Raw genomic sequence first — 27,759 nt, 5'->3', positions numbered from 1 at the left:
ATTGCAAAAACAACCTTACTGCACACGTTGTTTTTTAATTTACACGCAGAAAACATAGCAACAACATACCGATACAACATTTAGACAACATGTATATATGAACAAGCAATCAATTAAGTATTATTTACATGCAGTGGGTACACACAAAAACGTTTTACGCTATTAAAGATATTAACATGCATTTCGTCTCTTCAATAATGAATACTATCACTACATTCATTTACGCAACATCCTCGTCAACGTAATTCAAACAATTGTAATTGGTTATATTTGAGCAATTAAATTTTGATTAGATAATCATGGATTTAATGTATGGATATCAAAGTTAAATTGATTGGCCATTTGAAGGTAACGCAAGTCAGGTTGTCTTAATTGCGAGACGCCGAGCTGTGAATAACATGTCAATTGTATTCGACAATAGATTAAACCGGGTGAATTAACACCCGTGCAAACTGCCAGATAAAATTAATAAAGACACTACCCCTCTCCTGATACCTCCAGTATGCCAATTATCATCTCATTAATTGATGGCACATGTCATGCAAACAAAGGCGGATGCACTAAAGAAGTCTGCAATGAACAAAAAGATCTGACTGCATATATATATATATTTTTTTAATATTTTCTTTGCATAAAAAATAAAAATCGAATGTTCGAACATGAATTCCGAAATCGAATATTCGGCCAATTTTCGAATATTTGAATATTCGAATATTCGTTGCTATCCCTATTTAAATGTGTTTGTGTCATACTATCCAATTCATTGACGTCTCAATAATGTCCGTCTTGCTACCTAAAGCATTACGGTTCGATCTCCGCTTTGTATTGAAGGTCTTTCTAAAGATACCAAACGCACACGTTCTAGCAAAGAAAGGGCAATTTTCTAAATGTTCTATTTAGTCTTAATAAGTCAAATATATGCAATCGAGCTACGATAAATGAACCGCTTCAGGCGAAAACAAGACTCAGACCATAATTATGAGGCCAGCGCAGTTCCAGCCAAGCGTACGCATCCGCGCTATCCGGTCAGAACTACGTAGATTTAGACCCATTTTTGCATGACGCGGCTTAAATGAACTATGAAATACGATTGCAAAGGGTTGTGTTCACAATTGCTAGATGAACAAGATTTTATCACAGTATTGAACATCTCCGACGACGCATTTCGTAAGTTGTAAGATTCCTGTAAACAAATTATAAGTTGAAAAAAGGAGCAATCGTTAGCAATATGTACGTTGTAAAATACTAATTGCATATGTACGACTTCAATTCATATGGGGCAATGATTGTAAGAATGAATTGTGTGCACTGTAAACTTCGTGGAACAGATTTACGTTTAGGGACAAACAAAGGGACGAACAGATTGACGGACCGAAAAAAAGACAGGCGGACGCACAAAAGATAACGGATTTCCACTGTGAATCCAGTATATTCCATTAACTTCGTTGTGGGGGAGTGGTGTGATAAAAAGTTTGTCTTAGCTCAATAAGTAAGACCGCTAAAGTAATACTTAAAGCTTTATTAATGCCAAATGGCACATTTCTCAACAAAGTTTTTCACAGCTTAATTGGTTGATAGAAAACAACAGTTCCTTCATTTATTCTTAAGAAATATTGCTCCAAAATATTTTAATTAATATAATAGCAATATTTCATTCAGCTTAGTCTAAATATATATATCCGTTCTTAATGCAGAACTATGTTGAGGTACTATTCCAATAGTACAATAATTTGGAAAATAAAACAATTCTTAAATCGGAGTATAAAGCCATCAACCACAGCTACAAAAATCTGTAAGTAATAAAAAGTAATAAAATAATATCACTTCGCATACTAATTCGCATAAACAAAACTACAAACTCTCATACTACAAGACTGCAGACAGTTATATTAAAACATCGCAGAAATAATCTTAAAGATTCAATATCAGATTCGGCATATTAATTCTCAAATTTATTAAAACGATAGCACAAGTTTCAAACGTTAACTAAATGCAATCCTCATATATTACAGAGTTCACGTTTTCATGTGAATCGTTAAACGAAAAATACAAAAAAGTAAATTTTATAATATGACGTGATAATAAGTAAATAATAAGTATACTAATCTCTGGCTAATGACAATCCCGTGCAGTGCAATTCGTAGTGCGCTTGAGGTTTAATTCAATATCACAGATACAATAGAACACATATACACTTTTTAGGTGTACATGGATTTACGCCTATATTAGCGCTACTGGGTGGAATTGGATGGTTACCGAGCACTTATCGTAGATGGCTTGCAATGATCAGGTTTTGGAACGGACTTGTAAAACTTGACGAAAATAGATTAACCAAACGAGCATTTGATAGGGACTACAGTTCATCAAATAACAATGACTGGTGCAGTGATTTTAAAACGGTAGTGGCTAGTCCTAACCTTACGGATTATTATAACCGTAAACGTCCCTTTCCAATGGATTTAGCTAAAGAAAACATGACTCAGTTTTACTCAATAATTTGGTCTAGAGACTATGAACATGTTTCAAAGTTAAGAACATATAGAACCTTCAAAACAGAATTTGTCTGTGAAGAATACCTTACACTGAACTTAAAAAGAAATGAACGCGCTTTATTTGCACAATTCAGAACCGGAATTATGCCACTTAGGGTCGAGACCGGAAGGTATGTGGGCGAAGCCCCCGAGCAAAGACGGTGTAGGTTGTGTAATAGTGGACTGGTCGAAGATGAAACTCATTTTCTTGTTGAATGTGCTCTCTTTGAAAACACAAGATCAGTTATATTTGGGAATATTTTGAACTTTGAAGAATATACTACATGTCAATCAAATAAAGATAAATTAATTGTGTTGGTTAAACGTCATCCTAGAAAGTGTGCGAAATTTGTTGTTAATGCGTTTTATATCAGAAGCAGTATGTTATATATGTAAAAATATCTGTTGTATGCAGTTGTGTCATTTTAAACTTAAAAATAATATAATATTGTAAAGGAACTTCTAAGTATAATCTACGTATTACATATTTTTCGGAAATAAGCCTTCTTAATTGGATAATTTTAGTACTTCTGAAATTATTCTTATATTGATCTAACTTAGATAAACCTGAATTTATTATTTCTAATTTATTCATTGAACTTAGCATGTTGCTCAAATATTTTCTTGTCCATTTGTATAATAATGATCACGTTATATGTTACACTGTTGTTAAGGTGACTTATAGGCCTATTAGGCCGGGTGTTTTTTTATGCATTGTATATATGTCTGTCAACACCTTGTACGTAAACACATGTCACTATAATAAAAGAAAGAAAAATATTATCATATATGATTATTGGCGTCGCACTGAAGTGGGGCGACTAGTATGTAATACGTTTTTTTTTCGCTTATGGGAGGAGAAGTTATTTTACGGATCAATGTATATATTTTTGTTTTTAGAATATCTTGCATAGTGGTGATTTTTTGTGTAAATTAGTGTAAATAAGTACTGCATTTGTGCCTATTACATTTACTACAACATTTATTGCCAATAATGCAAAGCTAATTCTTTTAATTAATAACTGATCACAGGGACTGGGCAATAATAAAAGATCACAGGGACTGGGCAAATACGCGAACCGGTAAAACTTTCTGGTTTTGTATAAAAACAAAACTTCTTTGTTCCACTATCCTAGCAACCACCTAGTTACTTATAAAGGCGCTATAGAGCGCGAAGCGCGACACGTATTATTAATTGAAATAATGAGTCTTGATAAAGGAAGCAGCCGCTTATAAATGATAAGCACCATCACAGCACCCCAGTCTCATTACTATCAAGTCCTCCTACAGCGTTTTTTTAAGAACCACCTATAGAAGGCCGCAGGCCTGACCCGTATCTTGCCAGTGGAATGGACCCTTTTGTATGGACCTTTAACCCCGCTCACTATCCAGCGTTCAAACTTCCGGGTTTACATTAAAACCGACTATTAATAGCTTATTAATATCTTAGTTAGAAGGTGATTTTTCAAGCGGTTCCGTAGAGTAGTGGTTACACGCTCGCTTCACATGTGAGAGGCCCAAGGTTCGAGCCCCAGTAGAATCAAATTATTTTATTTGTGTCTTATGTTAACTTTTTGTTTTGATGTAGACATTTTAGTTTAAATAAATATGCTGTTTTATTGTAACCATTTTTTGTTTTTATTATGCCCATGAAATATATGTGTGAGATGGTGGGGGGGGGGGTCGTAAACACATTAAAACTTTTACAGTGTTTTCATATCAACGAGTACTCAACCCCTATCGTACATGAGCACCGTAAGAATACGTTCAGATTCATCTCCCCTTGAAGTTGAGAAAAATATGAAATTACGCTTACAAGATGAAGCAGATTTTTTAAACCTACACAGTTCTGTTCCATAAATGAAAACTGCACACGGATGCCCGTAAAAAAGGAAACCAATGTAAAAAAAATGAACTATGAAATATATGGGGGGTACAACACAGAATCATAGATAATGGTTATTTGGAGGTTATAACACAACATCATAGATAATGGTTATTTGGGAATTATAACACAAAATCATAGATAATGGTTATACCAGTATCTTTTTCTATTTTGTTTAAAATAATCGGCCAATATATTAATATTTCCAGTAGAAAAAATGGTTCCATGTAACTTCATTGAGTGCCTTTTACACTGAAATTCCCGACGCCCTTTGATGCTTTGCATCAATACTTATCTTGTAAATTTATAATACGCGGTCAATAAACATCATAACAGTCTGTCAGGTAGAACTAGAGGAATAAGGAAATAATAAGATTTCATATAAAGTTAGATAACGGTCAAAAGCATATTTATAAGTTTACAAACAAATAAAGGTGAAATTAGTAGCAAATAAACGAGCTGTGTTTCAGTGAATGATTTAGCCTAAAGTAAGATTTCAAATACAAACAAACATGTACTGTATATTATAATGTATCAAAATACATTCAGCAGATTCTTTGGATTTAGCTGTACACATGTTTGTGTGTGTGTGTTGTTTTTTTTTGTTAGAGAGAAGACAGGATCCATAACATTTACATACATGAATACATCGTAGTAGGTACGGAGGTCCACGGTGCATGACTGGCAAGTTTTTGTCTTGTGTTCTCAAGAATTTGTTTGTGCCCAAGAGGTCTAAATCCAAGATGGCCGCCAAGATGGCCGATCAAAAACTTAGGCAATACCTTTGTTTCGAAAATGACACAAACAACATATAATTTTGATGACTTTGGTGAGCTTTTAAATTTAAACAATTTAGAATATATAATTTTTATTAAACAATTAAGCTTTTGGGGAAATATTATACAAGTAATGAAAAAATGACTACATCAATGAAAATAACGGTACACAAAAATGTTTGTTTGCTTATGACATGTTTCAATTTATACCTAAAATACAGTTAAGATACAATTATCAACCTTACTATATTTATACACACCTATGGGACTAAGGAATATAATAATGCAATATTTCAAGTGAATATGATCAATAATGGTGATATATAAGACAAGAAAAGTTGGTGGGGTAAATGGCAAATATGAAGGAGAAATGAGCATATTGATATATTTTGAGATGTTCTAGTTTTTGTTAACATTATGTGTATGTGTATTTGGATGTGGTTTTGTAATATAGTTTTAAGTGCATTCACATGGTTTAAAAACAACAACAAAACAATTCTCTTAATTTTAATAGTGATAAAATAAAGATAAATAATTTATCAACAAAGGGCAAAAATCTCTCACATTGAGCTCTTGTAGAATAGTAGAAACAGGGTTTTACGCTGCATTGATTCTAAGGTTTTATTTGAAAATTTTGATGATAATCTACAATGTCTTGGGTAAAAGATTATTTTTGTTCCCACGAAACTTATTGATCATATAATGTCCAAATCCAAGATCACGGTCAAGATGGCTGCCCCTAAACCTTTGAAGTTCTGAGTTTTCACAAATGGCATAAACAACATCTTATTTCGACCATTTTGGTTAGATTTTTTTATTTAAGCAATTTATAACATTTTGTCTTTAAAAACAAGTAACTATTTTGAGGAATGTAATGACAAAATGAATAAATACTTGTCAATTCGGTACAAAAAACGTGTAGTTTTTGCCAAGGACATGTGTCAACATTTACCTGAAAAGCTATTTGGATGTAATTAACATCGAAACTGCATATACAAACCACAAAGAGACTTATAAAAAATGCAATGACATACGTTTTATCTTATGTGAATATGGTCTATAATTGTGATATACAAGAAACGAAAAGTGGCGGGGAAAATCACAATCTGAAGAAAAAATGCATCTTGATATATTTTAAAATAATTTAGCCTTTTAAAACTTGTTTTGTTCACGGATACACGGATTTGTTTTCATACTGATAAGTGCATGTACAATGCATGTAATTAGAATATACATTGCACTAACTCATAATAGTATTGTTTACAACACATAGGAAAAACGATCATTTAATTGTATGCCTTAAGGTAACGCATTAAAATCTCTCAAATAACACAAAGTTTTGTAAGATATCACTTAAATTGTTCAATTAAACATACTTGTTTTGAAACAAACAGTGTTATTTTTACAAAACACTGCTTGAGCTGTTTTTTTATCTCTAATTTGTGACGGGGGGGTGGTTAAGTGTCTATGCTGTTTACTTAAACTGATACACGGGCATATACACAATTGTGAGACAAAATCTTAGTCTTCACTTAATTACGAAGTTTCTGTATTGTTTTTGAAACGTATTCTGTCCTTTCTATGTGTTAATAGAAAACATAGTACATTCAATCGAGTTAGCAGTTTAAATCTAATTAAGTTGAGCAACCAAAACAGTTTGTGAGTGTGTGAGTATTTTGAACTTTACGAGGTTCTTCCGCGCCTGAGGCTGAATAATGTGTGGACCCCAGGTCGGTTCCAAAACTTCTACGAAATGTTCTCACTTAACTCTTTAAAAATCAAATGGGAAACTATTGATAGATTGGTAACAGCCATAAAGAGCTAGAGTGGAATGTGAAACTAATGTGAATCTCTAAAATTAGAAATTAGAATTATTAGAAATTATTATAAATTAGAAATTTTAAACAGAAACACCAGTTTTACACTCAAAGTCAAAACGAACATTATAACTATGCTTAGCAAGCGGTTGTTTTTTTTTATGTAAAACAACACTTAGCGACAACATACTTAATATTAAATTAAAGATGTGAGATATAAAAATGATTTTTGTTTTTATTAATCTTTCAGACGCTATAGTTTAATGCGTCGTAAATGGAAAGCGGGCGACGTGCCAGAATGTTCAAATCATGCTGTTAGCGCCATGTATGCACGGTACATTGAGCGCATGGAAATCTTTCATACAAATGATCATCTACCTAAGGGGCGATTATAGGTATAAATGGTCCGTCAAAGGCTTCAATCATATTTCGAAAAAAACATGGACATTTTGAAATGTATGTTCAATTTCTGTCTGCGAAACTCATGTTGTAGAGAACGGAAATTGTTATTTGTATCATAGAATTCCACGAACTTACTGAATTCCTATCGGAACCAAGTGCCTGGTCTTAAGTTGAGCGATATTTTCCAAGAACAATTGACATTGATATGATTTAACCAACAACACATGCAATTTTTCTCACGGAAATTGACATAAGTAAAATAAATTCTTCAATCAATGAAAAGCATGTACATATTTCCTTACTTACTTGCGCGGTTATCTGAATCTCACCGTTGAAAAAATCAAGCACAGCTCCCACAAATTGTACGAATTGAACTGGAATCCAAATGCATTTTGTCTGCTTTTCGAATAAAACCTTAATTACGCGAATCTGAATCGTGTTTTATTTGAGTTCCTTAAACCAAAGTGTTTTCGTATGAATGTGAACAGCAAAGTCCGTCATCAAGAAACATCAAGTACGGATTTTCTCTAGCTATGCCATGTTTTGATCAAAGGGCGACAAATCTTGGTAAATATCCAAAAAGCAGTACTTCATCAAAACGGAAGAAGTAGAAACCGGATGTAGCGGACCTTGCAGTCTGTTCCTTTCATGAAAATCCTAAAAAATCGCAATGTGCTTTGATAATTTCAATACAATACAATGATATGCGCTTGTAATGTCAAATTTCACAAAGAACAATCATTTTTGTAAGAAATTACAAAGCCACTTTAAAATCTTCAAATTAAACACTTTGTTTATATACATGTTTGTTTACGGCTTTTAAATCTTAAAAAAAATCCATCACCTTTTTTTTAATTGTCATCGGATTAACAACATTTGGCGGTTCCTCGCAACTTTCAATTAAATTTCGATCTAACAAAGTTTGATTGGCCTCAAACACAAACTCAGTATTACTGAAAGCAGATCTATTATTGTTCAATAACTGCCTATGTGACTTTTTGTAAAATGAAATTTTATAACCAAATTTAATAACATCAAAAACATAATCATATGCTCCAATACTTTCCCAAAATTCGATATTGTCACGTAGTCGTCCCCGCACAATAATGTCTTGGTCACATTGCTCATATTCAAAATAGTCTTTGGTAAATTTAGTATAATTATTTATATAATAATCTTTCAATGTCTCTAACTGCTCGCCCTTGACAGCTGCTAGCATCCGGAACCGGAAGTGGATGTTTAACTGTTTTGACCTCTCGGAACGTATGGGCAGTGTTGCCGGAAGTGCGAAAATTCTCAGCAGCCTTCACATCTTCCGGGACCTGTTGCACTCGCCTTACTGTGTCCGCCGTTGTCGAACGGTCTGCTTTCTCAAAAAAGGCCATCGCGACCATCACCATAGAATCTCCGCATGGGAGCAGCAGCATACGGGTGGAAAAACTTCTCTGATGACGCCATCAGAGACGACATCCTTTTTTGCGTTTTTCTACTTCTTTAATGCTTTATTCTCATCCCGGTTAATCTTTCCCTCGTCCTCGCTGTCGCTTGCCAGGGCTGGACTCGTACAACTTCGATGTATCCCAACCGTCCTTGGACGTGTCTGCAATTCGTATCAGTTCATTGCGTTTCTTTATTTTGGTTTACGCGTCCGCTACCAACTCAAGGCAGTAGTCCGGTTTGCCATGCTAAATACTCCAGTCTATTTGTTGGATACTGTCTGCAATGTCCTCATTAAAATACAACTGCACTCTGTTACATTTAAAATGCCGCGCAACGTCCTTTTCTTTCTTGAAGAGTTTGACCTCCTCTTGAGCACTAAAAGTTGACCCCCTAAACTCTTCTTTCATGTTTTAAATTCACTAAAAAGTAAATTTACTTATCAATTTTATCCGCGATGTTTCCCAAATACACATGCGGAAGTTGACAATAAACAAATAAACATATTTACTGGTCAGTTACGCAAAGCTGAATGAATATTCCATGAGCATACTTACCCGCCAATACAATACACTGAGCAACCCCTACCGGAGACTTCCTTATGCCATGGAACATCATTGTCCTCTTATTCGCTGCGCTCAAACTAGGGCAATTATATATCTAATGGCAATTGTTGAAAAGTTGTTGATAATAAAAGGTTACACAAAACTTACAATTTACTCCACCAACGAATTAAGCGTTCTCTGTATCATCTTGTGCATCGGCACATTATTAGCATGCCTCAGTATATTATTCTTACGACTGTTTATGTCGTGAGAACAATATATCTTGCTAAAAAAATGAGTTAGTTAGTCGCAGGAAAAACATAGCTAAATCATGGTAACGATATTAAAAGTCTTGATACAGAAATAAAATAATCGTTGCAATGACATAACAAGTCGTTTTAACGAAACAAGTCGGTCTTGGTAACGACATAGCTAGACAATCAGAATGCTAGTAATTTGGTTAACGTATGTATTCGACGACGGATCCAGAAAAAACTGTCATGACCCTGTATGATATGAATATGAATAGGATCGTGCATTTAAATGCTTTTCAAACTGGATGTATTCTGATCGGTCGTTACCAAGAGTATGTTATCTCAATCATTCGTGTAAGATATATCACTCACAAGACTTATTGAGTGGTTCCCGTGAGTCAGCCAAATTGTAACCACTACTTAGGTACTCATTCCCGAGACTTAATAAGTCGTTTCTACGAGTTAGTTATCTCCTTCTCGCAAGTTATATGTTCATTATCTCGAAGAAATAAGCCTTGCAAAAATTTGCATACTCAGCAAACCACTCGAGAGTACTTGACTTTGTTTCATAATAATTCGAAGGAAGACGCCAGATATTATGCAATGTTGTATTTAATTATCTATTATACATAATAAAGTTATATTCATTCAGGCAGTATAGGCAAAAAACTTTTTTCGGATTACCTTTATGACAAAAAAATTATCGGCTCAATGATCATATTTGAAGGAAAATAAAACAGCAACACGGTATCGAAGTGTGAAAGCGAAACAGCTCTAACTGACATTTTTTCACAAAACGACTTTTTTGTGTATTTTGTATCGCAACTTCCATGCCTATCATGTATTAAAATATCTTAGTTCCAGGCCATGCAAATAAAAAGTAAAATTGAAATTTGTCCTAAAGCTCTAAGTGATATTAAATATATTTTAAGTGCGAAAAGTTTCTATGTGCAATGAAGTGCTACTTAGAGCTCATTCGTATTCAGGTGGTTGAGTTAAGAAAAATTATAAATTAAACTTTTAGCAAAAATTGAGGAATATATTTATAAAAAATAATAATTATATTTGTATTTTCAAAACCTCCAGAATAAATAATATTTTGTAATTGATTAAAACTAAAAAAATATTGATAAAAGTATTCACTTAGACCCTTTTCGCACTGAATTTGGGTATCTTTTCAAATTTTCTTAAATATTTTTTTTTATGTGTTACATTTATATTTTTTTGACAACATTAATAAGAATTGAATCACTATTTAACATTCTGTTTAATTTATACATGTATTTATTTTAAACAAAAAACCTTGTTGAAAAAATGGGAACGTAATTGCAGAAAAGCTAGTTTAATTGGAAATGATTTTCAAAGAGATGTGAGCCTTGTTATGACCTGTACCTAATTGTAGCAAGGTTCAAAAGCAGTTAAACTTTACTTAGTCTAGTAAGAGTGCTGTGACACACTCTAGGCCCATGCCTCAGGCTCAGAAGGACCTGATGTACTTCGAAATTCACACTCATACCACTAGTATGCTTACACGAATTTCAAAGAGATGCGAGCCTTGCTATGACCTCTACTTAATTTCTGAATGTACAATATTTTTTGTTTTAAAAAACAAGATAAAATAAATGCATTAAAGTGGTCATGATTTGAATGTTAAGTTGTGTAATTGTTAAATTGCAGATACCTTTAATCTCTGTATTCTTCTCTCGCAATTAACAAAGTACCTAGTTTATTATATACAACCTATTTAAAAGTTAAACATGCCATTTACGAGAAATAAATATTAACAAACATGACAGTAATTTGGTTGATTTTGTGGTATTTATCAACAATAATTTGTTTCTGAGGTGAGATGTGAATTAGTTGGTCAATTAATTACTTTTCTGGAAAGACAAAATAAGTAATCATTGTGGGGTGATGTAATTGTTGGAATCTGACTGCCAGTGGATGTTATTCAGTAAATAACCATTCAGGAGTGATGTGATTTGCTTGGTATTTGTTAACAGTGGATGTTAGTTAGTAAGAAACCATTCAGGGGTTATGTGATTTGCTTTGTATCTGTGCCAGTGTATGTTAACAAAAAGTTACCATCCAGGAGTGATGCGATTTGCATTGTATATGTGCCAGTGGATGTTAATAAGTAATTAAACATTCAGGAGTTTTGTGAGTTGCTTGGTATCTGTACCAGTGGATGTTAATTACTAAGTAACCATTAAGGAGTGATGTGATTTACTAGGTATCTGTGCCAGTGGATGTGAATTTGTAAGTAACCATTCAGGGGGTATGTGATTTTCTTGTTATCTGCGCCAGTGGGTGTTAATTGCTAAGCAACCATTCAGGGGTTATGTGAAGTGCTTTGCAAATGTGCCTGTGGATGTTTAACAATAAGTAACCATTCAGGATTGATGCGATTTGCTCTGTACCGGTGCCAGTGGTTGTTTATCAGAGGGTTACAATTCTGCTAAGATGAAATCAAACAACTGAATGTTGTAAAAGTGTACCAATTATGATAATTTGAAAACTTGCTAATAATTGCCAAATAACAGTTAAGTTATCCAAGTGGAAAAGCCCCTTCTTATTTTACCTTGTGTTTTAAGGTTCAGTTAACGTACAACTACATGCTAATACTAGTGCTCAGTGGAAAAAGGATTACATTTGAAAGACTGTTTATGTACAACAAAATCAAGCATTTATTATGTTTGTAAATATATTGAACAATTATATTAAATGTATTCAAAAGTGGTGTAGAGGTTAACTCTTTATATAAGCAGAGTTTCTTGACACACACAAATCCCAACATTAAGGCATTAGGTATTGTCAGGCTGTGTTACAACCTGAAGTGTAATAACGACCTGAATTGTACTTAACTTTATTACATTATTACAATTGCTTGACAACCTGAATTGTAATAACGCCCGAAAGTGTAATAAACTTATTTTTTGGTTTAAAATTGCATATGATCGCATTTTTAAACACAGATTATTGCAATATATAATGCATACATGTAAATAAAATTTATATAAATAAGGCAATACGACCTATAAATGACAAAAAAGGTGTTCTCATACAACCTCAATTGTAATAAAGTAATTACATTTGTACAATTGCTTGACAACCTGAATTGTAATAATGCCCGACAGACTAGTACACTTATTTCTTAGTTTCTTAGTTCAAAATTGCATCTGATCGCATTTTCAAACAGCATTTTTTAAACAGAAACATATTATTACTTATTGTAAGCCAAATAATTTTTCAGATTTTAACTTTAAGTCGTAAATTAAGTCGTACGATATTTTATGAAACGGCCCCCTGAAACGTAATAAACATATTTCTCAAATTAAAATTGTACATCATCGAATTCTAAACAAATACCATTGCGATGTACAATGTAAAAATGTATCTAAATAAGGTAATGTAACCGATAAAGGATAAATACAAATGATGTTTAATAACCTGTTTTTTTTTTAAACGTATTTAATTTTTACATTCACTTGCTCCCCCCCCCCGCAAGTGTAATAATGCCCTGAAATGTGATACATTTGTTTGTTGGTTTACAATTGTATATCAAATAAAATGTATATTTAAAAAAGGTGAAACGATTGATGACATAAAAACTTAGATTATGTGATACATCTGAATTGTAATACATGCACTTAATGGCATTATTGGAATTCCATTGGTGCCCTGAAGTTTGATAACGTCATGAAAAGAAATAAATTGTTTGTGGTTTGGAATTGTAAATCATCGTTTTTCTAAACTAAAATTCTTGCGGAATGTTTGTAAAAAAAATATAATTACGCCCTGAAATTTTATAAACATATTACATGGTTTTAACTGGCATATAACCCTAAAGTATTGTGACGTTTAAATGTGTTGTCAATCTTATTTTATAATCACTGATAATTGAAATTATTTACTATATGACGTCTGACTAATTAATAAACATTTATGATAATGTGATTTCAGATCTTATCGTCCTTGTTCTGGCCGATCGCTTGTACTTGATTGGCAAACTTGGTGGCACAGTGCGAACCTTATTCTTGTACCGTGCCGACACCCAAACCGAGGATGCCTCGTTTTTCTTATAGACTATTTTATACTTTGTAAACGACAATATACAATATAAGTATAAAATATATTGTCTTAATAATGTATGTCTTTACCATGTATAATTTATGTCTTTTAAAGTAGCGAACATTGAAATCGGCGATCGCTCATCGACATTAAACTTAATAGCGAACGTCGATATCGGCGATTGCCTATCGACATTCAACTTGTACTATGAATATCGATGACCCTTATTGCCCATCGACATTTTTATTATATTATGGCTTAGAAAAATGGCTTTGCATATCGTTTTTTAAAGTCATTATATAATCTAAATATCGATGTGCGAGCTCTGTCATCGATATTCATAGTCGACATCGTCGATCTCCTATCTCCTATCGACACTCAACTTGTACTATATCGAATATCGATGGCCCCGCTCGACATTCGACACTCAGATTATACAGAGGGGGTAATCACGTGATAATCAAGATGGCGACGTTCATGCCGAGGCAGGTATTTTTGCCATGTTAAACCCTTTGTTACTTGTATTTATTGTTTAAATGCCTCTCACGTTCCAGCCATATCAGCAAGATAGTTACTAGCGTTTATTTCGTGTTGATATTCGCTCTTTATCTCGACTTTTCTTGTTGCGAAATTTCTTAGCGGGATGACCTAATCAAAAGCTCCAGCAAGAAAATGTGCGGGAAGTAAAGTCGAGATATAAAGCGAATTTTAATACGAAAAAATCGCTTATCACATGTTTACTGATATGGCTGGAATGTGAGCGTCATTTAAAAAGTAAACAAAAGTAAAAAAGGGTAAAAAACGGCGAAAAATAACTGTCTCGAGTCTCGACATGGACGTCGCCATCTTGACTATCATGTGATTACCCCCTCTGTTATATAATGACTCTGAAAAATTAGCTCGCCTATGGTTAAACAACGAACATATACTCTGTTAAACACTTAAAGCGAGATTCTAAGATTTTGTCAAATATTTATGAATTTAGATAAAATGTCTCAAACACGTATTATACAGAACAGAACAGAATAGTTTATTTGACTTAAGCATATACAGCTCATCGTCGTTAACATACATATTCAATAACAGCATGCGTTACAATAAAATACAAAATATACATCATTCGAAGGAAGATCGATTAAAAAAAGAATGAAATACAACATGTTTAAGTGAGAATGTCACATGGAAGAGGTTAATACTGGGTGACCACATACTGTAAAAACGTTGTTTAATGCTTGCAACACGTATTACATTATTATACGCTTAGTGGCTTTATGAAAGATATATAATATATAGCAAGTTTCAAGTTTTTTTGTTGGAAAAATCGGCAAAACGCCATTGACCATTGACAAACCAGTAAACACAGTATAGTCATAGTGCACTATGAATTTCAAATACAATCAAGTAAATAAAATATACTACAATGAAGCATGTTCACATATATAAGACATTTTCTCGCATTTCAAAGCCTTTTAAACAACACATGGCTATTTTTCTGAACACATTTGTCTTTGAACTATTAAGTAATTCGATAAACTTTAACATATTTGGGCGACATCTGTAATACTTTGGAATTAATGTTTTCCTAACATCGGCATAGTAAGGACATGTAAGAACAAAGTGATATTCATCCTCAATATCATTAAGGTTGCATAAAACACATTAACGTTGATCTCTAACAATGTTCTGGTGTCTACCCGTTTCAATAAATAATTTGTGAGATGACAAACGTAATTTAGCTATAATGTTCCTATGTTTTTTATCTTCAGCAATATCAATATAAGCCGATATTTCGAATACTGGTTTTAATTCCTTATATAAAATCATTGAACTAAATGATGTAAAACTTACGTTCCAGTTAGTGATATACTGGTCTCGTAATCTGTTTTTAAGTAACGGGATAAATTGATTAGAGTTCACAGATTCGGGGAATAACCAAACATCGTTAAAACCGGTTTGGTTAAGAATGTCCCGTACTTTTGATGACCAATTGTTTGTGTTATGTTTGCGTTCAATGTCTAATCTATGTGATATAACAATTTGTTTTAGAATACAATTACCCTGCTTTACAGTATATAATTTCAAAAAGTATTGAACGATTCTGACATAACTGTCTAAATACAAGGGGAATTGACCAACTTCGGCATATAGCGATAATGAATTTGTCGACACATTTACATTTAGTATTCTTTTACAAAATTTACGATGGACGCGCTCAATGTTTTCCGCTTTGATAAATCCCCAAACCTCACAATTATAGTTTAGAATTGATGATACATATGCGTTAAAAAGATTTAACATGACATTTATAGGTACGTCCATATCTTTTGTTAAGTTGAAGAAAGAATGCATCGCTTTTAAAGATTTGCCATACAATGTATTTGTTGCGGGTACAAAAGATCCACCGCTTGACATGACAATTCCCAGATAATTACAATTATTCACAATTTCTAGTTCTTCTATTATAGTTATTTCAATATGAATTAAAAGATAAGTTAAGAAGAACATGTGTCGAAAAATACGAAATAAGCCAGATATTTAATTTTGAAATCGAAAATGTCTGTACAGTCGAATTCGTCAGCATGTATATCATGCATGTACGATTTGAATCTATATTTAGTTTTAGTGCAGATTCGTTCATACGACACAAAGACACAATTTTGTTTTACGGGTCATTTTAACCTCCTGCAACGATATCTGTTCATACGACACACGAACACTAACTCCGATCCTAATAAAAAGACAAATGCTTCGGTAATTAGAGAAAAATATGTACGAAATATCTTCGTCACAAAAGGCTCGGGACGCTTATTCGTCTTTGCTGCATGTTATGAAATTCGTCTTCAATGTATACTTTTTCTTGCCTATTTTGTGGTATTATAACATATTTTTATCAATATATTACAATTTAAGACATATAAAAATCGGATAATCTCGATTTAAGATGGAATGACAGAAAAAATTGCGATACTACAAAGCGCAATCTTTTTAGATTTTCGACATTCTATGTTCACAGAATCAATATGCTCCACGCAAGTCAGACATACAATAAGTGGTTATGTGTCGTATGAATATACATAGTGCTGATAAATGCCAACTAAAGTCTATTGCTCATGTACAATTTTAGTGTTTGTGTGTCGAATATAAAATGTAGATAAAATTACAAAGGCTGATAAGTATTGCCTGACTATTCAAACGCTTTATATAAGACGATATAAACAGGACTGATTTCATTTCTTGAAGTCATCCTCATCACTTGTTTAGTGTATGTCTGTTTCAATATTAAAACAAACAATAATGAGACCTGTTGACGATGCTACTTATAACACCCTTGTAGAGTTGCTTAAGGGTAACTACCAACGAAAGGTTTGTGAAAGAAGTTCTGTAGATAAAAAGCACCCTGGAGATGTTTTTGCGGAATAAGCAACGATTGTCTCTACGGGGAGAAAATCGCCTTCATGATGGAAAGCTTGTTGTTCGCAAATCTGCCGTTCAAAACATAGTCAACCAGAAATTTAAAGAAACGAAGTGTGCCGGCGCAAGAGCTCTTGCATATTCTTTGAAGAGTAAATATACATCAGTTTTGTAGACAAGGCTCTTTCTGATCTTGGATTACATTAGTGTCCAGAGCGTGTGTACAATATGGAAGAGACCGGAATTAGTCCTGAAAATCGCCCGCGAATGTGATTTCCCACCCCCCCCCCCCCAAAGTAAAAGCCTAAGTCAGCGATTTCACCGCGGTGAGCAACTATCACCCTCATATTTGCGCCATAGCGGCTTGGAACCACATGCCCCCTTTCGTTGTTTTTAAGGTTGATATTATCATAAAATATTGCACGTTAAATGCTACATAAGTTAGGAATACAGGGCACTATGCTCAAATGGCTTGCAGCCTTCTTCACAACGCGCAAAATAAAAGTACGACTGCAGGACGCGACCTCCGAAACGGTCGATACTATAAACGGCTGCCCTCAATGAAGTGTTCTCTCACCCATACTATTTTCCGCTACAATGAACACACTAGATAGTACAATTAAAGACCATAATGCTCAAAATAAGATAGATCTAATTAACCTTTCCCTTTTCGTAGATGACAGTGCTATATGGACCACATCGAAATCACCTAAACTAGCAATTTCCAAAATTCAAAAAGCCTTAACTGCTATAGAAACTTGGAGTTCAACATACGGTTTGCAAATTAATCCTACAAAAACTCAAGCAATTGTTTTCTCAAACGGCGCCTCCATGACGACATCTAACAAAATTGCAGACCTTCCCAAATTAACCCTATGTGACACTCCGCTTCCGTATCTTGACACAATTACTTTCCTAGGGATGACATTTGACAAATACTTAACATGGAAAGACCACATCCTTAATTTAACAGTGCGCTGCCAAAAAGATCTTAAGTTCCTAAAATGCATCCAAAAAAATAACTGGGGTACGGATACGAAAGCACTGATGCGCAATTACAACACTATCTGGGCAAAGATAAATTATGGAAGCATAGCATATAACTCACCCAGCGAAAATCTTCTATACAAGCTACAAGTTGTACAAAACACGGCACTTAAAATTATCACGGGCACGCGTAAATCCACAAGCACCGAACATCGAGTGTGGAATGCTTGATCTGAGTCACCAAAGACAAATAAATCAGCTAAACTATCACACGCTCACAAAGGCTATGAAAGATAACCTCCCAATTAACTCAAGCATAACCAAAGACCCGGTCTACCTTAAACGGAACAAGAACTTCCCGTACGCGATGAATGTTCTAGCGCCTAATGAATATTATGAGGTTGACAAAATTGAAGTACAGCCACCTACTTATTATACCCTGAGTAAAATCTCCAAACCCGACATTGACTTTCATCTCTCAACACTAATTAAAAAATCCGAAATCGACTCCAATAGCGTAGATATAGCCCTAAACTATATAAATAATGAATACGGCGGGTACACACAGATTTTCACGGACGGTAGTAAAAACGAGGAATTAGAACTAGCCGGCGCTGCGTACGTTATATATAATCCGCAAAACGCCATTATTCACCACAGCGGAGTACATCATCATAAAGACCTCTCCATATTTGCCTGTGAATTAGCGATAATTAACGACGCAGTACTGTGGAAAAACTCGCTTGACGCACACGAACAAACTAAGCGATTTTAACTGACTCTCTTAGCGCATTGCAAGCACTTCACGCAGGATCATCAAAAACGCGCCCAGGCTTGATATACGCAGTTCTAAAAGGTATCACGAAATTAACTTATAAAAACTTATCTCTTTAATTAATACGGATACCGAGTCATGTAGGCGTCCCGGCCAACGAATACGCCGATAAACTTGCCAAGATAGGATCCCAAGAGGGCCTACTATCCGGGTTAAAACCCACCGCGAGCGAACTTATCGCCATTATCAACCAAAAATCATATAATGAATAGGACCGCCACTTTTCAAACTACTGCGCTGATCATTATTTACCATATATCACTAACCCCAGCCACAAGATCCATATCTATAGCCCCATTAAACAAGAAGATAGGGCATATACTCGCATGCGACTAAGGGTGAGTAGGTTACACGGCGATTGTTACAAAACTGTTCTGTGCCCCAAATGCAACATTCCAGACACTTTCGATCATCTATTCTTTATATGCCCAGAACATTCAGTACAGCGACTAGAACTAAGTGCAGGAGTATTAGCAGCGTACAAAAAAATTACTGTAAAAATTGATCGAGGTCTACTGCTTATGCCTCCGAATGCGATCGGCTCTATTGTAAGACAACATGTTTTCAAATTTTTGCGAGACACGGGATACCTTAATAAAATATAAATACACTCTATACGCATTTTGTATCCTAATCAATCGAACAAATGAACCGAAAACTCCTGCGACTACATTATTAACTAAAACAACAATCCTGCACAACGCCTCAGTGATGCGAGGGCAACACGATGAGTGGAATAGCAGCATGGAATACATCTTTACACTCCTAAGATATAAAATAAACATCATATATCCGTAATAATATCTAGGTTGACTACATACTAATAATTACTTATGTTTAAGTCACCATTAGATTGAAAAAGATCATAAATATATACAAATAAGACAAATTTGGAGACTTATAAGTTTATAATTACCTCCCCTGAAATAGAAAATATATAAGGAAACTCGCATCCTACGAACGATTGAAATTCAATTTATCTTTCTCCGAAAAAAAATTCTGGCGGAATTCATTTTAAATTCAGCTGTATATCCGCATGTAATTAATGAAATAAGAGTTCTAAAAAGGCATCACATTAAATCTCGCGTTTTACTTGAATAAATTACCTCCCCCTAAGCCGATCGGAATACCAAAAATACGTATATAAACAAAACGCGTTCCTTGCATAAGTGATAATAACGCGCGCGCCCGTGCCACTCGCCCTTCAGTTAAGTACCAAATTTAGTACAGCGTATCTACAATAGTTGCGAATAACTTAAACCACTGTAAATAAGTAACCAGGATAAATATACCATACATATAATAATATAACATGTATCTTGTCTGTCCGACCCGATACGTGGACTATGGACATGGGGGGTTCCCCGAGCGGGCCACGGACGACGAGTATATATAATATGACCAGAACCATTAACGTGCTCGCTCTCCTAAAACCAAACTATTATAACCACAGACCCTCTCTTCTATCATCAAGTAAATGATCAAAACCAGTCTGGCCCTCGCAACACCACAGTGCCACAGACAACCACCTCAGCAAGAAGAAAGAAAATATAGAAATTGTCTATGCCCACAAAGAAATAGTCATCTCGGTACAATCACACACACCCAGTCCCTCTCTTCTGTCGTCAAGTACATGATCTTTCAAAAATCTAGTCTGACCCTCACGCCACCATACAATCAATACTCAAAATACTCAGCAACAGTGCGTGCCCACGTTACTATAAGATATTACAGAAGGCAGCATTATGATATTTGGAACAATACTAACACCATGTACTAATATGTCCTCCGCGAGGGACGTTAAAAGGGGTGCAGTGTATCGGTGCTATACACCGGGCACTTAAAAGAACCAGGGGTGCCTCTGGAATCGGGGCGTTTCCTGTATCCTGTTCGAACCCCCACTAACACCTCTCTTGGGGCGGAGACACAACAACCTCACATAGATACACAAAAACTAATTACAAGGCCATACAACTATAATACCATGATTTCTACAACATAATAACAATTATAAGTAAAAGCATAAAAGATATGCTATAACAACGATATTATTTCATTACTTCCTATTATTTTACATATCAAGTTACAATAGCGAATATAAAGTAAATAGACGATTCATTCAGCCCAGCTTGATACATGGTCTGGATGTTTGGCAAGCGGGTGGGAAAGAACGATGGTGACTCCGGGTGTGGCTTTGTGAAACTCCTTGGTCGGTTCTTGGCTGATCTGTTGTCTCGCGCAGCAAGAGGGTGGATGAGGGTGCTTGTCTTGGGAGGCTCCAGCGGTTGGGGGCTCGGGGCGGGGCCGTATGCGGGCGCGGGGGGGGGGGGGCTCGGGCTCGCTCGGTGTGGGTGCGCTTTTGCGGGGGCGGCGTTCTCTATGCTCTGGGAACTGGAACGAGATACAGCCTCCTACGACTGACCGACGGACCGACAGACTCCTCCTCTTCCGCTCCAAACAAATGCACAACAATCACACACCACAGACAATACATAACCAGCTACATACCACCGTCATGGGACCCGGAACACACATGTGTGGCACCCACATACGCATCACTCGTTATGAGAGGTGTGTGGGTGGGTGTTGTATGTGTGTGCTCTGGGCCTTACTTTCCGGGTGATGATGTGGTGTGGGTCGCGTGGAGTGTCATGTATATGAGTAGTGTACGGGACGCTCCGCGTGATCCGCACCACATCATCACCACGCGGTACAGGGCACATTAAGGTCTCATTGGCCAGCGTGCACCGAACTATCTTAAAAATAAAAATCATTTGGCGAATACCCGGGTAGCCGGGGTAAATTTGACCTACTTTGGCACAAAATTAATGTTTTTCCCCTGAAAGGTCACAGGGGCAGGTCCATCCTTAATGACTCCGTGAAGGGGCTCGAATGGACTTGTAAATAAACTCTGAACAAAAAAAGACAAGCACTTATTGTTCAATACAACATTTGCGCGCATACACATCTGTATTGAATACACGCCTTCAACAAAAGACTAGGGGGTGTTGGTACACAAAGGGCAATTTTCATTGCATTCTTTGCCCGATATATCTGCACGTGGGCGTATTTTATCAGCTCAAGGGCGTTGTATACCTACACTAAAATGCGAACTGCTTATTGTTTTGCAGTGATATAAACGGACGAAGTGCGGATGTAAAGCACACTTGTAAATATAGATAATGTGAATGTGAGAAAACCAGTTAAATTTACAAAACAAAATAGGCACGGTAATCATTTTTAGGATGTTTAAGAGAGGCGATACTGTGCGTATGAATTAGACGAATTTCTCTATAATATGACAATGTAAATATCTCCAAAAGGGAAAGCAGTCGTAGACAAAATATTCACTTCACACTAGAACATGGATCTATTTAACGGATTTTAGTGAAAGAGCTTGGCCATAAATACGACATTTAACCGGATTTCACAATGCCAGATCCCTCTGTACTATGTTTTACAACGACTGTTAACACATTTATTCCTAGCGTCTAGAAAAAATGCCTTGACAAACAGCGTAGACCCACATGAGACGCCGCATGATGCGGCGTCTCATCAGGGTCTGCGCTGTTTGCTTAAAGGAATTTCTAAATATATAAATAAGCATGCTAGACACCTCTAATTTTGGAAATACATTTATCCAGTTTAGAAGGATGGGAGAGTCCACTAGGCATAAATGGGTTAAAGCCTTCTTCAAGAATGCAACAAACAGAGCCAACGGAACGTGCTCCGATAATACAAATACTCTAATAAATGGGAAGCGCTTTACTTACGGCTCAATACCAGCGCAGTTTATCGAAAACACCAGACTGATAGACATGATCCACTGGGGGCTGACGAGGTCAAAGCGTAGTCCGTTTCGCTACGACGTCGGGTATATGTTTTACTACGAAAACATGGTGTAAATACACTACTTAATCAGGCGAGTTTCATATTTTCTGGTGTTTATGGATTAGAGAACGGAACATCCAGTAATGGTAGGTACTTATTTTCAATAACAAACTAATAACAAATGCGCGTAGTTGCAACCTTTAAGTTTATTTTGAGCTAAAATCGAAATATTTTGATTTGAAGCAATGCATAAGGTGGTTATTCTGTTAAAATAGCCAATTACGGTAACTTAAATTAAATAAAACTACATTTTACTTCGATTCAGTGTACATTACACATTTTAAAGTACAAAACAGGTTACGAACATATATTTTAATTATGCAAATTCTTCTCCATTTCTGGACATATCACATGCAGTTTTCAGTTACTGCAGACTGCCATTTCCCAGTGCAAAAGATGCCGTGCTTCACTGTGCGCATGAACATCCAAACGAAAAGGTTGAACCCGGTGAAAGCCTGCAGAGTCCCGGCAGAGCCCCGGTATACCGTCACTACGCCGGCACTCACCGGGGTTATACCGGCATCAGACCCCGGCAGAGCTGCGGCAACGCCCCGGTTTAACCGGGGACAACCGGGGCTCCACCGGGAAAGTATTCAAATGTTTAATACCTCCGGGATGAACCAGGTGTTACCGGGAATGACCGGCAATAACCGGCTTGGCACTGGAAACAACCGGGACTGCATCGGGAACAACCGGGACGGTACCGTCAGAGCACCGGTTTACTTATGTAACGTAGCTATAAAGGGACTCTGCCGGCATTCACCGGGGCGTTGCCGTAGCTCTGCCGGGATGGTTTTGGGCCCCGGTGGAGCTAAGGTGCCGTCCCGGTTGTTCCCGGTACAGTCCCGGTTGTTCCAGGTGCCACGCAGGTCGTTGCCGGTCCTACCCGGTGACTCCCGGTTCATCCCGGAGGTATTAAACATTTTAATACTTTCCCGGTGGAGCACCGGTTGTCCCCGGTCGTCCACGGTTTATCCCGGTGGAGCACCGGTTCATCCCGGTAGGGCCCCGGTTCATCCCGGTAGATGCCTGATCACGCACTGGGGCTCCGCCGGCATCATAGTGAGACTGGGCCTTAACCGCATTGTAACACGAAGTAAATTTACCGGCCGTCATGTACGCAGTTAACAATAACCTGTGACAGAAACCCACTGCCACAACTTTACAACAATATATTGATTATGCAATTGCGGTTTTGTGCCATTGGGGTCCTACTTTCCACACCTTACGGCTGTTACAGGTGTGGATTTTACAGGTACAATCATGTATACGAACATGAAATTCACCTCAAAATTAGTTGACGATAACCGATTTTCAAGAAAATCGCTTTGATATATACAATGTAAAAATCAAAATCCGTATGAGATAAATAATGATCGAAGTTGGAACATGGGATTTACTTTGACATAAGCAGAGTTTCGAGATAAGCGAGTTGAGAATCGAATGTCATTTGATAAAGAGTACCGTATGCTGAAAACCTATCGTCGGTCTCTTTCAAAATGAACGTATAAGGGATTGTCAAAAGGTGAAGATGCGTCATTTTTATTGAGACCGACGACATTAGGTTCTCGACTCTCAACTGTCATCTTATATATGGATTTTCGATTTTAATCGTTTCCTTTGGCCTAGTCGTGAATGTAATTATATCATAATAATGTGCATTACCATGTCGACTGTGCGCTTCGGATCATGTTGTGCCGTTGTTACTACCTCTGTCTCAAAGGAAACATCCAGCCACTCCATGACTCTGTATTAATTTTTTTTCTTCTTTATTTTGCCTTTGAGAGATAACCAATACGTCTTCTGTGAGAAACGCATGCACGCTAAAGCGTTGTCGTAGCGAGGCATATACGTATGCTGTCAGAGACATGATCATGCCTTATAATAATATGTAGCCTTTATTTCTGATAACTGGGTCACCCTACACATTTCTAAACACACCAGTGGCTTAACAATACATAGATCAATATGGAAATTGTAAAATTGTGTCAATTAAACACAGTTGTAAACCTTAATTGCATTTTTTTTAAGTGAAACTTGACTTCGGTTTGATAAATCAGCGGTCTATTTCATGTTTAACCGCATAAACCAGACACATCTTGGATTATAATTTGATGTAACAGACCTATGAAATGACATTGTGCTTAAATTCAGAGTTTTGTTATTACAAAATCATAATCTTACATGTTTTAAACACAATTTTCGACTTATCCGTTCTCGATGTCATGTGTATTTAAACAATGTTTTCGTAGTAAAACATATACTCGACGTCGTAGCGAAACGGACTACGCTTTGACCTCGTCAGCCCCCAGTGTGATCGTTAGAATACAAACGTGTTATTTGCACCAAAATGACATCGATAATTTATATAGAGATGTGTGTTACTTATACTATGAAACACTGATTAAAAGTAAAACACAGTCACACGTCAAAACAATAAAAATGGCTTCCGCCATCAGTCGAAACAGTGGTTGAACAGTCAACTTGACTGGTATGAAAGGCTTGAAAGGTATGTGTGAAAGTGAACATGCATTTCGAAAGTGTAAGAATACCAAGCGCAACAAAGTTTAATACAGGCTCCTGAATACAATAAAAAACGTCGTTTTGATTGGGAAATTGAACGATGTAAGCGGCAGTATGAGAGAGAAAAACGAATTGAACGTGAAACGAAATGCACGGAAAACCCAAAAGAATTGTGGCGCCATATTAAGTCGCTAGGCCCTCGACTAAGCCCCAAAATACCCATGGAAACATTCGAAGAAGACGGTAACATAGTAACTGAGAGAAAAAGTGTACTTTCAATTGCGTGGCCGAGATAATTAAATCTCTGTCAAACTGCAAAAACAGCAAAGCCTCGTCAGGACCCGCTTCCGTACGAAGTCTTTAAACATGACGGTTCCAACGATCTGCTCTACGAAATGTTTACTAAGTGTTTTAATCGCGGGATTACGCCCTCTATGTGGTCCGCGTCAATTATCAAGCCACTTCCGAAGAACAAAATGTACGACCCACTCATATCGCTAGCTTATCGTGGAATAAGCCTACTTCCAGCCGTGAGCAAAATATTTACAAGTGTTCTTAGTGGAAGACGACTACCGCAAGACACCATATAGAGATGCTGCGCCTGCGGGACCGCCTTGTTAAGACGTCAGACGATAGCTTAACGAAGAAGGTATTTAATTGGGACTTCTCTCACAATAAGGGCTGGAACTCCGACATTAAACACAAATTTGACGCACTTAATCTCCAGTACTTATTTGCATCAAGGTCGATGGGAAACATGTCACCAGATAGTCTATTAAGTTGAGCTACCGAACACTAATAAAAACGACATCAACAAATGGACGCAGGGCCTCGAAAACAGGCCGATACTCAGAACATATCGGCAAATAAAACATCAGTATATGATCGAAAATGACGTGACAACGTGCTTTTAGAAACATATTGAGTCGTTAATTTCGCAGATCAGAACAGGAACCTTTCAACTACGCATTGAAACCGGGAGTTTTCGACGCCTGAAGGCTGAAGAGATGCTGTGTTTATTGTGAAAGGTACCACATAAAATCGTATCAGAGTACCACTTCTTATTTGAATGTTCCTCTTATATAAACCTTAAACTTATGTTTTATAGATCGAACATAACGATAATACAAGATCTGATTCGCATGAACTATAGTGACAGACTTAAAGCTAAACGATGGATAAAAGAATGATTCAATTTGCTTTAATAATAAAGGATTGCTACTTAAAACGAGAAAGTCTACTGCGTAACGATATGACTTTATTATGTTTATTATACAAACTTGTATATGACATTTATACATGCTTTAGCATACATCGAATCAATAGTATTTTGCTATAAATTCTTGAACAGGCATAAAACGGCAACACTTATCAATGTCTGATAAGTGATTCGTAAGCAACTTTAATTGCTGGGCAGTACTGCAAACATTGAAATAAAATATTTAATGGTTCAATCTACTAAACATTGCATTATTTTAATTTGATTTGAAAGTGTATATAATAATTATTAGATGTATGAACTATGTACCACTTAAATAAAATATCAAATGTCTGCAAAATTTACCTCAATTGTAATCACATCGCCATACGTTATATTTGCAATAAAGGTTAAGACTGGATGAAACATAAAGTTGTAAACCTTAATAATATCTATTTGTGGTGCGTTTTTCTTCATTGCGTTTATACAATCATTGTGAGATATTTAAAGCCACACACTTTGCCCCTGACCTTGAAATAAAATGCATGTTAATCAATACATATATATGCAATTTGAAAGTGTGCAAAATTGTCATTAAATCTATAGCCTAGTTAGCAAGTCATTTATTGTTTTTCAAACTGTACCGCTTTAAAAACAGAAAGAAGGATTTCTATACGTATACGTCCATTTCGACAAACGCGATTATTTTTAAGTTTTAAAGCGCACAAAAGACGGACTTCTACCTTTTAACCACCAGATATATTCTAATTGGCATAGAATTTTTTTTATCTATAGCATAGTTAGCAAGTAATTTATTATTTATCAAACGGTACCGCTTTTAAAACCGAAAGTAGGATCTCTAGACGTATACGTCCATTTCACAAACGCGATTATTTTTAAGTTCTAAAGCGCAAAAAAGACGGATTTCTACCTGTAATCACCAGATATATTCTAATTGGCATAGATAAAATATGTGTCTTATTTATACTTAAATCTACCATGCAAAATAAGTTGTGTGGCTTTAAATGATAAAATGGAAAATGAATTGTGTATGTTGCAAGAAGGGGCCTTGTGCTTATTTTGCACGAAAAGGAAATAAATGTACTTTTCTTGGCAAAAGCTGTGTCCAACAGAGACTGTATGGTTACACGCAAATTGTGCATGTTTAGTTAAGATAAGAAACAAACTCAGGTCTC

At 35.9% G+C, this 27,759-nt stretch overlaps 1 long non-coding RNA gene across 1 annotated transcript in view; it reads left to right on the top strand.

Moving 5' to 3' along the window:
* Window positions 1-1,015: 1,015 nt before the first annotated feature.
* The window catches only part of LOC127868891 (uncharacterized), a 49,922-nt gene continuing 23,178 nt past the window's right edge, over window positions 1,016-27,759 (top strand). Inside the window, exon 1 of the long non-coding RNA XR_008044298.1 lies at window positions 1,016-2,290. This is a non-coding gene — a long non-coding RNA (uncharacterized LOC127868891). The remainder of the gene's footprint in view (window positions 2,291-27,759) is intronic.

Source organism: Dreissena polymorpha, chromosome 1, assembly GCF_020536995.1.
Source record: "Dreissena polymorpha isolate Duluth1 chromosome 1, UMN_Dpol_1.0, whole genome shotgun sequence".
Taxonomy (NCBI): Eukaryota; Metazoa; Mollusca; class Bivalvia; order Myida; family Dreissenidae; genus Dreissena; species Dreissena polymorpha.
This window is presented reverse-complemented; position numbering and strand designations above follow the sequence as displayed.